This window comes from Musca autumnalis, unplaced genomic scaffold (genome assembly GCF_047663935.1).
Source record: "Musca autumnalis isolate F117 unplaced genomic scaffold, ASM4766393v1 scaffold_4, whole genome shotgun sequence".
NCBI lineage: Eukaryota > Metazoa > Arthropoda > Insecta > Diptera > Muscidae > Musca > Musca autumnalis.
In genome coordinates, this window is record NW_027411977.1 from 61,893,425 (window position 1) to 61,909,856 (window position 16,432).

General features: G+C 37.5%; 1 protein-coding gene across 5 annotated transcripts in view; it reads right to left on the reverse strand.

Moving 5' to 3' along the window:
• Positions 1-16,432, reverse strand: part of Src64B (Tyrosine-protein kinase Src64B) — a 255,864-nt gene that overhangs the window by 108,092 nt on the left and 131,340 nt on the right. For all 5 annotated transcript variants that reach the window (XM_073983741.1, XM_073983744.1, XM_073983743.1 and 2 more), the window contains exon 3: positions 14,932-15,089. The gene's annotated coding sequence lies outside the window, so the exon portion shown is untranslated. The remainder of the gene's footprint in view (positions 1-14,931; positions 15,090-16,432) is intronic.

Here is a 16,432-nt window from a genome sequence, read left to right on the forward strand (position 1 = left end):
CGTCCCTCTGTTAAAATCACGATACAGCTCGCAATTTTTAAGATAGAGCTTTATAATTTGGTATAGAAGTTTTTATTACTCCCAGGATGTTTGGTATTGCATATGCAACTGTATCTCCGGATTTTCGTTATTTTGACAGTTTTATACGATTATAATACCGGTACTTAGTCTTCGTTGGGGGTTTACACTTTCCACATGAACTGTGTCGTCAAATGTCCACGTTTTCATATAGCCCCCATAGAACAGTAGCTCCCCATTTTCGGTATTTTGAAGGTTGTGGCCTCAGAACTGCCATTAACACCCGTTAAAGGTAGTGAGCTAACATGTGCCGCGCGTTCACCCATAAGAACGTTTAAAATTGGGTTTGGGCGTCGGGTTAGTAACCCTCCCCTAGAAAAAACAGCCTACTATGAAAAAACGAAAGAAAAGAAAAACAAACCCCTCTAAAGTTGACGAACCCCGCAAACGTTTTAAGGACCATGATCTGCGAATCTGCACCTGGAATGTTCGCACTCTTTATAGAGAAGGTGCAGTTTACGCATTGGCAGATGTACTTGAAAAGTACAAGGCCAACATTACTGCCATAAAGGAAATACGATGGATTGGGAAAGGCGTCACAATAACACCTAAAGGTCACGCACTGTATTATAGCTGCCATGACATAAAACATGCGTTTGGTTGCGGATTTGTAGTTGGTCGGAGGTTAAAACACTCCAGCTTCACACCAGTGAATGAAAGACTTGCTACAATTGGAATAAAAGCAAAATTCTTCAACATCAGCTTTATTTGCGCTCATGCTCCCACTGAAGACAAGGACGAACTGACCAACGATATATTTTATAAGCGCTTAGAAGTAACATATGACCGTTGTCATGCCCATGACATTAAAATTATTCTAGGCGATTTTAATGCCAAAATTGAAAAGGAAAATATCTTTGGTACAACAGTCGGGAAATTCAGTCTCCACAGTGAAACATCGGACAATGGTATGAGGCTGATAGACTTTGCAGCGAAAAAAAAAACATGTAAGTTAGCAGTAACAGATTTAATCATCTCGATATTCATAAGGGCAACTGACTGTCTCCAGATCAAAGAACAAGTAATCTAATTGATCATGTTGTGATAGATGGAAGACATTTATCCAACAGACACAACGCGGAAGTTGGACATCGATAGGCTGCAAACACAACAGATAGCCACAGCATATTCCACTCAACTAGCCCAATTGCTTAACGCGAGCACTTCTTGTCCCGATAACATAACAACACAATGGCAACACATTGCCCACTCCATGCAAACAGCCGCAAAATCCATACTTGGATTCCAGAGACCTCCACAAAGGAATTCATGGTATGACCAGGACTGTCGTGCTGCCACTGAAGAGAAAAATGCGGCATATAGAGCTACTTTACAATCAGTAGCAACGCGTATCGAACGAGAGAGATATCGGGAGAAAAGGAGAGAAGAGAAACGTCTTTTCCGCAAGAAAAAGAGAGAAATGGAAAAGCCGGAGTGTGAAAAAATCGAGGTGTACAGGAGCCATAATGAAGATTCTACCAACGAGTGAAACATCAAACAGATGACTTTGGTACAGGCACATCCTCCTGTAGAGACCAGCAAGGTAATCTGGTAACAGATACAGATAGCGTGCTCAGGATATGGAAGGAACATTTCTCCAATCTGCTGGTATCCAATAGTAGCGAAGACGATGATACCACAGATCCAATCCCAGAAGATGGTATAGAATGTATACCACCCGGCCAAGATTAGGTAAAAACAGCAATCAACCGGCTGAAGAATAATAAAGCAGCAGTAGCCGGAGGCGACGCGCTGATAAGGTGTATGCATCAGCTAGTTAGCACCATCTGGCAGAAATAACGCGTACCCGACGATTGGAACCTGAGCATCCTATGTCCAGTCCACAAGAAAGGAGATAAGACTGTACGCTCCAACTATAGGGGCATAAGTCTTTTCCCTATTGCCTATAAGATAGTGTCAGGGATATTGTGCGAACAACTAAAGCCAATGGTCAACGAAATAATTGGACCATACCAATGTGGCTGTAGACCTGGCAAGTCCACCATTGACCAGATATTTACCCTGCGGCAAATCCTAGAGAAGACCCAAGAGATGCAGATCGACACATATCACCTTTTTGTCGATTATAAAGCAGCATTCGACAGTCCCCTCCGATCAAAGGTATTCCATGCAATGTCTGAATTTGGTATCCCCGCAAAGCTCATCCGGCTTTGTAAGATGACTTTAACTGATACTAGGTCCTCAGTTAAAATTGGAAAGAACCTCTCCGAAGAATTTTGTACCAAAAGAGGTTTCAGACAAGGAGACAGCCTTTCGTGTGACCTATTCAACATTTTGCTGGAAAAGGTAATACGAGATGCAAATGTCAAAAGAAATGGCACAATTTACACCAATAGCCACATGTTACTTGCCTATGCTGATGACAAAGACATCATCGGACGATCAGTAAAGGAAGTAACTGATACCTTTAGGATGGTCGAAGCAGAATATGCGAAAGTGGGTCTGGCGGTAAACAGCGAAAAGACCAAATTGATGGTGTCGACGCGCAAAGCGTCCATAGAGCCCGGACCAACTGTGGAAGTTGGTACCTACAATTTTGAGGTAGTTAATGACTTCGTCTACCTCGGCACTGCCATAAACACAACAAACAACATCAGTTGTGAAATAAGAAGAAGAATTGTATTGGCCAACAGATGCTACTATGGTCTAAGTAAGCAATTTAAAAACAAAGCAACATCTCGTCAAACAAAAATAACACAATACAAACGCTGATACTACCCGTGCTAATGTATGGCTCCGAAGCATGGGTACTTGCGCAAGCAGATAAGCCAGTGCTTGGTGTGTTTGAGAGGAAAATTCTTCGAAAGATCTACGGGCCGATTTGCGTTGACGGTGAATATCGACGTCGTATGAACCACGAGCTATATAAGCTATACAAAGACATGAATATAGTTAAACGTATCGAGATGCAACGATTGTGTTGGCTAGGCCATATCATAAGAATGAGCGATGATGAACCCGCTAAAAAGGCGTAGGAATACATGCCACATGGCGGTGCACGCAGAATCGGCAGGCCTAAGCTTCGATGGAGCATACAAGTGGACGAAGAAATGAAAAGGCGCGGTATTCCAAAAAGTCAAGCGAAAAACAGAGAGGAATGGAGATCTTTTCTTAGTTCGTTACAGATGTTCTGTAATGGGCCAACTATGTAAGTAACACCGAAATGGATAAATTTGGTATTTAGTCTTCGTTGGAGGTTTACAACTTTCTACCTGAACTGCGTCGGCATATGTCCACGTTTTCATATAGCCCCCATAGAACAGTACCTCCCCATTTTCGATATTTTGAAGGTTGTGGCCTCAGAACTGCCCCTCCAAGTTTGTGGTATTTTGAAGATTTTGGTTCCTATATCCCACCGATATGACTTAAATTCGGAATTTAGTCTTAGTTGGAGGCGTTAAACTTTCCAAAAGTTCGGCCCGGCCTTAACGCCGTTCTTACTTGTTTTTGTATAAATTTAACCTTATATTCTTCCGTATGAGACAGACCTTGTGCTAGAAATTGAGCCTTTCATCTATGGCCTGGCTGATCGAATACTGGCTATATAAACTAAATCTTTTTAACCCAAAAATTACTTAGTTATTTTGGGGGGTTTTCCGAATTTTATATTTTTGGAAGGTACGAACTTTTAAAAATAATATAGGGCTAAAACTTCACAGTTTTGGACGTTCCAAAAAAAAAATTGATAGCCACAGTTCCTGCCTACAGAAAACCTATTAGGAACTCTTTATGAAGCTTTTGCTACCATATGATGATGATGATGATGTAAATACCCAAGGATCAGGGTTGAAAAGCCAGCATCTAAAAACATTAGCATTAGCTGTACACTTCAACTGTTACACAATATTGACACACACGGCTAAATAAGCAACCGAACCCATATTTATTTTTGTGCATTTTTGCTTATTTCGTTTTTTACGCCTAATATTTTTTTCGTTAGGCATAATCGACAACCATGCTACATATTTAGCAGTCGGCTGACCATTCGTCGCAGCGAATTAGCAATGGAGGGTGGTTTTGTGATTAGAGTTGCCAACGCAGTAATAAAAAAGGTGTTATTTAATGTCAAAACGCCTCCATCATATGGTAGAACCTATGTAAAGAATACAAATTATTATTTAATTAATTCTCTTTCGAGTTGAGCTGTTAGGCCTTTAGAGATACATTGAAAAATTAGGAGTCTACCGAAGTCCCACGCATCCAACCATTACACTACGTTTCACGGGTGGTAAATCCGATCTTCAGGTGTATTAGGATGTTGTTTTTGTGGCAGACGAAGGCAAAGCTTGGTAACTGGTATATATATCGAACTTCATTAGATAAATGTATATGCGAAATTATGTCAGTTAATTGAAACTCCAAACTTTTCCTATAGTCCTGCTTTGGTAATCCCATTTTTCAATGTTCACAAATACTATGGTAAGTTTTATTCCTACATCATTAGTAATTGCTCTTCTATATCAGAAGATTTTATTTTTTGATCATCAATTATTGTCTACTAAAGTTTTGACAAGTTGATGGTGGCTTAGAACGCTAAGACGCCGGCAACCTTGACACTCAGTTGTCGGAGACCTAGGTTCGAATCCCAGCCTGGCTCATGCTGAAATTATTTTTTATTTTTGCCTTATTAAGGCGAAGGCCATTTATAGTGATATTTAATTAATTCTCTTTCGAGTTGAGCTGTTAGGCCTTTAGAGATACATTGAAAAATTAGGAGTCTACCGAAGTCCCACGCATCCAACCATTGAAACGTAGTGTAATGGTTGGATGCGTGGGACTTCGGTAGACTCCTAATTTTTCAATGTATCTCTAAAGGCCTAACAGCTCAACTCGAAAGAGAATTAATTAAATATCACTATAAATGGCCTTCGCCTTAATAAGGCAAAAATAAAAAACAAATTATTATTGTTTAAAAATAAAAAAATACATATTCAACGGCTTCAACAAAAATTCACATGTCCTTTGAACGAAAAAGTGGAATTAATTATATCGTGATTTTTAATGCATTACACTGGTAACCCTGATCTCAAAAACAATGGTTTGCCTAAAACCTGGCTAAGCCGTTGAAACTTTGTTGCTTATTCTCTATTCCGATATGTGTTGATCATGTGTGCTGCTAAATATGAGTATGCGTGTCCGATGTTATTTTATTATAGCGCCGATCTGAGAATAGGGGGCTTACATACATGCTAAGACAATAACATGCTCTCGTTGCAGCACTTGCTCGGGTGTAACAGTAAGAATCATCATAATCACAATACGGTGGATAGGACAAGGGGCCTGTCGCGAGGAATCTTTATGATCTAGAGAAAGTGGTCCAACGTTACTAGAGAGAACCCCTAAATCAGCATGCCTATTATGCATGTATTAATAGTATTCGCACATATGCAGTCGCAGTCCGGTACTCGAAGTACATCCCCCATATATCGCAGCCGAATAATGTCACTGCCATGACGAACCAGAGTAGTTTAAGTTCAACTACGTTCCGGATTATGCAGCCGCCGCAATGCCTAGGACAAGGATTGATAACACCGTACATGCGGTGCAGACCCGCACGGCACGCTGCTCCTGTTCAGCAGCCCTGCCAAATCTACCATTTTTTTCAGACATTAGAACCGCCAAAGTTTAAATGTTGTCCATGATACAATGTACGTTTAAACACACAACCTAATATACAAATAACATAGTTTTTGTATCCAATTTTGTTCATTCCCATTTCCATGTTTACCCTCTCTCACCCTCACTCTCTTCTCACTTGATGATATCTAGTTCAAAGTTACAACAACTCATGTAATGACAGACAATTCAAAGTTTATTATTTTTCACAACACACACACACGCTTACACACCGCAGCATAACACTCCTAATTTTCTGCACAGATTATACGAAGAAGAGGTAAACGAGGAGCTAGTGTCCGGAATACACAAGTAGCTAATGTTGGGTTCTAAGTTTTTTTCCATAGCTTCTTACCACTCTGATAAGAAAACTGGAAAACGGAAAAGTAAAGCATAACGACAACAACTAGCAGTTTTTGTGTTGGTGTTCTTAGATTTCTTTGAGCGCACATAAACGATAGACAGGCCAAATGGATTTATGTTTCGCGTAAATGAATTGTTGGTATTGTTGTGTTGTTCTTGTGGTACCTAAAAGCAACCACAACTAGACGTAGAGAGAGACTTGTTGGTTGGTTGGTGGGTTGGATACTTTGAAACAGGCAGAGGAGTGTCATTCTAAAGAAGATAACTATGTTGCTAGTTTTCCGTTTAATAATAATAAGCACCCTAAAGCCTGAAACTGGAACAAGTTTAGTACGTCATCTCCCAACACCAGCCAGCACCACCACCACTACTTGGTCTCATTGGATTACACATAAGAGTGTATTTGTTTGTGTGCCTTTTTGGTTTATGTGTTTTGTGTATCAGAGGGAGGATTGTGTAGCTCGGCCATAATAAAGCTGGCTGATATGCTGTCTATGTTACATTCATTTGCTGATATAGCTGTTCCTTCCATACAACTGAGATTCCTTTGAATCTCTTATAACATCGGCTGAATGAGTGGGTGGATGTGTGTTGAACATATGCTGCTTTACACTTCAAATTGTAGGTTAATTTTTCGTCAAAAATACATTTTATGTAGAGCATTACGCGATGCAGTGAAACGTGTTATAGAGCACATTATTTTTAGGTCAATATTATTATTGAAGAATAATATGGTGAAAATTATTTTTACATTTTAGAGACTTTATATAATATTCTTCATGTCGCTCTGTACAAACGTACATATGTAGTTTGTACATGCCTTCGAAGGGTCATTATCGTTGTCATCAGAATGACATGGACTACATTCGATGAAATATTTAAAACAATTCTCGAACTTTCCTTACTTTACTTGTGGGGGAGGTACCCGAATGTTGTCTGATATACATCTTCTTGAAAGTTGATTAGTTTTGAGCGAAATTTTACGATGTACAAGGTACCCATCAAAAAAGTCATTACCAAATAATGACTTTATTCAGTAAATTTTTGCAGTTGTAACTACTTACTGATTGACCGTAAAAGTCATTATTTTTACATGGGGATGTCATAGGAAGGCAGTACTTCCTTAATTGTGTTTGTAAGTACATATTTAACCACTTACCAGTAGTCAAAAAAAGCTAAAAGGCGTATGTTCTATTTTTAGAACATCTGTGGTGAAATTATATTCAAATTCAACACTCCAATTATTTTTCGTTTTTATTTCTTCTTTTTCTTTTATTCCGCTCCCTGCTGGTGTCGAACACATGAACTTCTGATTTCTAGCCAAACATTCTACACACTAGGCCACCCGTACAAATAGTAAGGGTTGTTTAAAAACATCCATGTACATCAACATTTCTTCGTAATTTTGTCAACAAAAAACTCCCATGCCGACGGTGAGCTTTGAACACACAAACTTAGGATTTGTAGTCGGACACACTAGCTCTGTGCCACCGTACTTATTCCTTAGTAAGTTGTAAGTAAGGAAATAAGTAGTTATGTGTTAGCCATTGTATATGCACTAACTGATAATGCGGAGTGTAATGAGAACTCATTACTCGGTAATGCACCAAGTAATGACATGTGCTTACCAAATTTTTGCTGGGTAGGACTTCTTTTGATTGTCAAGACTATCAGCCAATTTATTGGATTTTTTTAAAACTTTAGGACCATTATGGCCGCAAGCATGGACTTTCTCGCGAAATACATGATATCGCTGTAAACAGGTCCACAATGAGTAACTTTGATACAAATTTCAAAACGGTCCTCGAACAACTATTAAATTGCATTTAATCAAAATTATTAACTTTTGTGAGAGAGGTACCCAAGTGTTATCTGATATAGACCTTCAACGAAATTTTACGATGTGCTAAGTTTCGGCCAAATTAAACTTAGGGATAATTATGAATTTTGTGAGGGAGGTATCCCGATATAGTACTTCGATGCAATTTTACTATGTGCCAAGTTTCAGCCAAGTCGTAAATAATCGTACTCAGTCATTTCAGTTGCTGTCGGCAGGGGTTTGAAGATCTTTTGAGCCATTATTTCATGGAAGTATGGACTGGCCTAAAAAATATTCCATTTATTTTAAGTTTCTTTGGCCTTTTTGAATCTTTATGAATGATTTTTAAGACTTTGTCTTATCGGGCTTTAGGTTTACGTTTATAAATGAAAAATAAAGTCTATTCTAACTTCTGTGATTTTTAGCATTAAGACTACTGTGATATTTACATTTATACATTTTTAAATATTTTTGCATTTATTTTCTTTGTTGTGTTCTTTTATAACCTACAATTGACTAAATTTAAATGCAAAACTGATGTAAGATTGTTTATTAATAAAAAATACACCTGAAGATGTTGGAAAATCCCAACGAAACTTCGGGTAGAAAAATGGAATAAATAGTCTTTATTTTTCATTGATAAACGTAGACCTAATAGCCCGATAAGACGAAGTCTTAAAAATCATACAATATTCCACACTAATAGGAGACTTGTGGACAACTTGTTGAAAAAAATACAAAACTATTTGTATGGAAGGTACCTGAAGGAGTAGACCGATCAGTCCATATTCCATTCCTTCAAGTACTTCCCTCGCAACGCTTTTGAACTTTAATCCTAATCCACATTTTTGTCAGCAAGTTCAAATGTCCAAAAAGCGCCATAAAATTTTGAAAATACCCTAAATACATTCGATCTGTCCGTATATCTATGTCGGCAAACCCGATCAATACTTTTTTACTTATTCAGATGTATCGTTCTTGGGAACTTCATCTAAGTTCGGACAAAATATTACGAGGACCAAATCGGTTGAACTGTTTGAGAGCCAGCCAGACACATGCCCGGACATGGCTAAATGGACTTCGAATTATCTGAAAAGGATTTCGTCCTAAAATACTTGGGGTCTAAAAACACTATTTCAATGAGGCATACTTTTCTTTTATACCCTCGCTAGATACAAGATTTGTGGGATGCAGACGGGCAGTTTAATAATAGATGTTGGTTGTATTGAGGGTTATGATGGCACCTCTTTACAGTATCGGGAAATGTATTCTGACTTTAGTTTTGCCAGTATAGAACGAGTTGGCCTTGGAAGAAGCTGCTCATTAGTCGAATTTGTTGGATGGATTTAGAACTTTATTCCATGCCTAGCCATTTATGGCTTCGGGGACCACCTATTAATGCACGCTCATCAAGGAGTTCGCTGTCGAAAGTCGGTTGACGTCTGATAGAATGACATCACGATAGCACCTAAAGTTTTTACGAATACGTGGATCTTGCATCATAACGTGATGGTTGTTATTATAGCAACGCTAATATATTATTTTGTTAATCTTTTTCTGGTTCTGAATTAGGAGACAGATTAGTAAGTTCAGCTGGGCAGATTAACAAATTCAGCGTGTCGTGCGGTCCCAAATCCACATACAAGAGATGTATTGGGTATCGTGTTATATATTCGAGCCCAATACAAACTGAGGCAGCTGCATCATGCGGATCTTAATTTGGCTAAAACCAATCGTATTTACCTTGCCAACAGGCTTTCTTCTGCGGCGATGAGTGGTGTTTTTGTATTGCCGGCGCAGTGTCCATGCTATCCAAACCTGCCTGATAGGCTCGCTCATCTAGAAGTTTATCGGCTTTGATCAAGAAGATCTCTACTGTTGTGATGATAACACCCAAAGAGGTTCTGCATTGACATCTTACATCGGTAAAATTGTTGTATTCTCATGAAGATGGTCTACTAGTGCCATGAGGAGACATTCTGGCACTGCGTAGGAATAACATTTGCATACCACACCGGCGCCGAATAGCTTTCCACAGACCAACGTATTGCTTTGTAACAGGTCAACATCGTTTCTTTATCACCACCCCAAGTACTGTTGGCCAGCGATTTATCTTGTCGCAAATACATGTGGCATGTTGACGAACATTACAACCAATTTCATGGGGTATTTAGTGGTCGTCGTTGCCACGTCATTGAAATAAACAGCCGTTCTATCATCCTTATTTTCCGGTTCGAGATTGATTTAAACGTTTCCCACAATCTACTTAAACCTTAATAACTATGTTGTTGTGACCTGTTGACTTCAAATGTAAGTTCCATAACTCTAGGCTCTTCAGGGTTCGTGCGAAGAAGCTTATCATTCTAATTTTGTAGTCCCATAACCTCAGATATTCGACCGGCAGGTATCTAGCGAGCGACTGAAACTGTGATGATGTCCCCGAAAATTCTCAGCTACCCGAGGATCTGAGAGAATGGACAGCTATCTGAAGCGAATGATTGGTGAATTCTCTAGACCTTTGCATTGGTTGAGAAAAGTACTGCGGTTAGAGGTTATGAAGTTATGTGGTCCCTTAACGGAAACGATAATATGAAGTTGGTCTGAGCCAAGGGAAACGACGCGTTGGACAGGACACGTCATTTATCATACCGTGTGCTGCAATGGTGATGTATGGCGAGCTGTGTCAATCTCCTCTTAACGTCGTGATGATTAGAGGAACATGGCTGATAACTCGCCAACAGGAACTGTCTAGTCAGCTACACATTATGTTGCCTAACTGACAGCATCCTGGTCTCCCCGTGAAGATGACCCACCTTTGGCATCTGGATTTGAAACGTAAGTACAGACATGGGCGGCATTAGTGAAGACAGAGCAAATAATGGCCTTTAAGGAAGTGCAAGATAATGCTTTTAGGACTATGTTCCGGAAGTTCAGGAAGTAAGTACAGGCGGGACTTATAAGTTGCTATCAAATTTTCCCTATTAATGACACAGAAAATTCCAGCTAATGGTTTTAGGACTTTGATCCAGGATTTCACCTTTTGGTTTTTGTCCACTGTATTATGAAACGTCTGACCTGAACGAAAATATAAAGTTCCCGAAAAAATTGTGATGTTGGCATATTAGCTGAAATGTTAGCACTTACGCCGCCGATTTGGGTTTAGGATGAAATTATAGTGCAGTCATCTGCATACGACACCACCGACATATGTACAGGTGAAAGTTGGAGATTTGCATCACAGATGTTACATAAAATTGCAGACAGTACTCCGCGCTGTGGTCCCATTTTAATATTGCGGAACTTAGATTTTTGTCCTAGGAAGGACAAAGGCTTGGTTCTATTAGATAGTTAGGAATGCAACGTTTGATGTCATTGGAGTTCATGATGTCAGGAATCAGCATAGAATAGTCGGCCGTTCTAGTGGATCTGTTGCAAAGCAGTGATGACATGTCGCGCGAAATAAGTAGTTATTTTTTTGGCCACTTAAATAAGTAGTGCTCATTTAACTAGTTATGTAAGTGGCCAAAAAATAAATACATATTTCGCGCGACATGTCCATGTTAAAATAATGGGTTAGTAGGGGATTTTGTAATGAGTATTTTTGCTGGGGTACAATCAATTTCATTTACAGGCACTCGCGCCCTGATATTGTTTTTCTTAAAGCACATGCTCCGAGGTAATTACTCCGAAAATTTTGGACTGCTGCTATTTTCAACTCTTCGTTTTATCGCCGTTTTATTTTGAAGCAAAAAAACGTTATGTTCCTGTATCATTATATGGGGACTGTATCAAAACGTAGACCTATGCCTACAATTTTGTTTGAAAAGGTTATTTGATCACTGGAAACCCCGAATGCCAAAATACAGCTAAGTCGGTCAGAAAATGTAATTAAAAAGTTTAAAATACCTAACATCGGACAGTATACAGTGTCGGCCAAAACTAAAGCACCCCCTCAGTACATTTTTTAAATGATAATTTTTTTAAGAAAACAAAGTTAAAAATTATTTTTTTTTTTATTTATTTATTTATTTATTTATTTATTTATATATTTTTTATTGGAAAACACAAAGATAAGGAATTCAGAATTTAATAAACAAAAGTTAAAAAAAAAAAACATTTTAGGACGCAAATATAAGCGGACAAAACTAAAGCACCCCCCAATTCGAGGCACAACAACAGATATTAAAAACAGTATTTCGTTGCGTATCTTTTATTCTGGATGCCGCAAACACATCGTTTAGGCATAGAGGATATCAAATAATTAAATCGACGCCTCCAAACAATAGTATGCTAAGTCGACTTAGCATGTTTTCAAGTTCTTTACATTTGTATATTTAACGTCCCTTAACTTAGATTCTGTCAAATTTTGGTAATGATCGGACAATCCGAACAGAAGTTATAAACAAATATTTACTTAGCATAGTACTGAAAGTCAAAGAAATTTCCAAACTTTTAGAGCTTGTCCTGCAAAACTCGCTTTTCAGAATTAGCAAACTATTATTTGGAGGTGTCGAACGTCCTTTAACTTAAATTCTGTCTAATTTTGGTAATGATCGGTCAATCCGAACAGAAGTTATAAACAAATATTGACTTAGCATAGTACTGAAGTTCAAAAAAATTTCCAAACTTTGAGAGCTTCTCCTGCAAAACTCACTTTTTAGACTTAGCATACTATTATTTGGAGGTGTCGAAATATTGCATGCGATATTGCTTTCCAGGATATTTTTGCGGTTTCAAATAAATTTTCTTTGGTTTTTAATTTTTTTTTTTTTTTGATGATTTTTGAGTTAACGATCTCCCACACGGTCCAATTGAGAGATAAGATCAGGGGATTTGTTGGGCCAACGGAGGACTCCTGTTCTTGGTTCGACATCTTTCTGGAATATCCATCTAAGTGGCATCTCTTCTTTAGCATAAGGCAACATCACGCCTCTTGATACTTGAAACGATCCATAATTCCAATAATTTTATGAATTGGTCCAATCCCTTTCCCCGAAAAAAATCTCACTATATTTAGGATTTAACCGTTGCCCATTTGATATATGCCTTATGCCATCCGAATCCTTTAAAATCAACTTAGATTCATCAGAAAACAGGGCAGTCCTCCACTTTTGGATACCCCAGATGGGTCTTGGCGAATTCCAGTCTGGCTCCTTCATTTTTATACCCTACCCCACCCTGTGGTAAGGGTATTATGTGTTAGTGCATTTGTATGTAACATGCCAAAGGACAAGAGATACACCCATAGTTCCTTCTAGGAATATGCATAGAATCACTTTCTGAGTCGATTTATGCATGTCCGTCCGTCCGTTCGCAACGTACAGGTCGCATTTATTGTTCGATTTGACTGAAAATTGGGGAAGATCATTTTTTTAGCCTAATGAAGAACGCTATTGCTTTCGGTGAAAATCGGTTCAGATTTGGATATAGCTCCCATATATATTTTCGGCCGATTTGAGGTATTTGTTGCACCAAACACGCTGTATCTGTCCAATTTTGATGAAATTTTGAATGTGTGATGGAATTAGGTCTATAGATAAATGTGCCAAATTATATCGAAATCGGTTCAAATTTGGATATAGCTCCCATATATATTTTCGACCGATTTTTTGGTATTTGGTGCACGAACAGGTTATATATGTCCGATCATAATGGAATGTGTGAGGGAATGTGGTCTAGAAATAAGTGTGCCAAATATTATCGAAATCGGTTCGGATTTGGATATAGCTAGCCCGATTTAAGCTATGTATGTCTAATTATGATGAAATTTAGAATGTGTGACGGTGTTTGGTCTAGAAATATATGTGCCAAATTATATCGTAATCCGTCCGTAAGCGGTACCTTCCGATCTTCGGCATCTTGAGTATTTAAGCCACATTTTCCCACTAAATTAGCTGTAATTTGGTACTAAGGGTTCCTAGCGTTACAAAACATTTCCACCAAAAACTGTAGACCTGGGTCCACGTTTGGGTATAACCCCATATAACGGTACCCCCCGAAAATGTGCTTGTATCATCCAGAATAGAGGATACGCAATGAAATATTGATTTCAATAGTTTTTGTTGTACCTCAAATTGGAGGGTGCTTTAGTTTTGTCCGCTTATATTTGCGACCTAAGATGTTTTTTGAATTTTAACTTTTGTTTGTTGAATTCTGAATTCCTTATTTTTGTGTTTTCCAACCATAAAAATATAAATGACTAAAAAAAAAATACAAAATAAATTTATAACCTTACTTTTTAAAAAAAAAAAATATCATTTTAAAAAAATATCATTTTAAAAAAATATCATTTTAAAAAATGTACTGAGGGAGTGCTGCTTTAGATTTGGCCGATACTGTATATGGGAACTACACCAAACCGTGGATTACGCCCTCAACTTTTTTGTGGAGAAAATTTTCGAATCCCAAATGTCAAAGTAAAGCTTATTCAGTCTGAAAACGTAGCTAAACTATTCAAAATACCAAAATTCGGGCGGCACCGTTATATAGAATCTACACCAAAATTTGGACCTAAATAGACCATATCCAATAGAATAAGACCTACGGCCATTAGAAACACATGTTCAAAATTTCAATCGCCTATCTTAACTAAGTCGAAAGTTATTAATTTTCACCACCTAGATTTGGATTTCGCCCACAGTGCGTCCCGACATAATGACCTAATAGCTCCATACCTAGACATTTAAATACAATCCGATTAAGCAGATATGCAGATTTCGATCTACTTTTATAGTATAACTTAACATAAGTATTTCTACCTCCACTAATCCCATTGGATTATTGACGAATACTTCTACCCAAAACATTTAACAATGATTTTCATGGGGACATTGATTAAATTTATGCACAGAAGAAAATAATAAAAAAAAAGACGATAAACCTATATTCGTGGCACGTGAAGTAATTTTAGCAGCTGATAACTTTACTGCCTTAAGTAGAAATATGTTTGTGTATATACATACATACATAAAATATATACAAAGGTTAAGTGAAGAAATTTTTGGGGGCAATGTTTTCTTTTATTCATAACTTACCATTTGATTGCTCTTCCTAAAGTGTCGTTTAGGTTGGTATTGCGTTGCGTTAGCTGCTGCTATCGTCGCCGTCGTTGTTATTTCCGCTGCTGCTATTATCCCAAAAAGTCAGACGTATCGTCCACGTGTTTTTATTTTTCCGTTTATATCCTTGAATACTGGTTGTGTGCAAAAAAGAGAAAAGAGAGAAAGAAAGAGAAGAGAAGAATGAAATTAAAGAAAAATATGAAATAATGTAATAATATCAAACAAGCTAAGAGTATATAAATACATGAGTACGTATACCTAAAAACAGCTAAACAGCAAAGGAAGAATATTGAAAAGAAGAAGAGAAAGCAAAACAATACAATACAAAAATGCCGGTCAAGGATGATAACACAAGCTGCGTTTAAAGTAGAAATAAACATGAAATGGTAGTAGGGTCGTTCATTTTCGCCTTTCAATGTATTTCTTCCCCAATACAATGTTGGTTAACTTTTTTGGTTTGTTTTTTTTTTTCTTTTGCTTCATTAGCTATGGAGGAAATTACCTTTAAAATAGCCTTAGAGAATCATAAGAAGCTAATATAAGAATATTGACCATGTTGTTTTAAGTTTTTTTATATCCACATTATGAGGGGTCAAATTATGAAAGTCATTTGTGTGGCTTCATTATTATAACGGCATACTACTGGTGCTTATCAACTACATAAATAATTTAAAACAGAGATTTAAGAACAGAAATAAGTTAGAATTGCTTAGAAATTCTCTCGCACATGTAATTTATTGCACACAACAAAGCAAGAGATTAAAGCCTACCATTGGCAATGTGAAGATTTTATCAACTTGAGATGGTTCTTACATTGAATTCACACATGTATTTATAAAATGCGATAAATCGAAAATTACATCTTACAATGTTATTTTTACATTTAAATTCTATGCAAATACCTTTAACCAGCAAAATGTTGGTAGTCGAATGAGTCGAATAACCCATTACTAAGTAATGTAAGCAAGCAATCTTCAGCATTGCCAGTTGGTTGAACTAATTTCTAAAACATTTACAAGGCATAATAGCATAATCTACTCATTACTATGTAACGAGTATCGATGAGACAGAGTGTGTGCGTATCAGACTACAAAACCGGCAGTTGTGAGTTTAACGCTCGCCTTTGGCAGACGATAGTTGTTGATGTGCGTTTCAACTACACCTAATATTCGTAAGTGTGACACAGTGTGTAGTGCGTTTAGATACAAAGCTGAAGTTCTCATTTTTAATCCCAGTAGGGGGCAAAAAACAAGTAAATAAAAAATAATTTAAAATAAATTAAGTTTCAGTTTTTTTATTTATAAATGCACTTAAAACTAGAAAATAATTTGTCGCTTAGCCTCAATAAGTATATTCTTTCTCATGATGGAATCTATCAAATAAAACGCTTGCCGATTAATTTTGCCGCCATTTATAATTTAAATACAAGCGTTTTATTTGAGAGATTCCATCACGAGAAAGAATATACTTATTG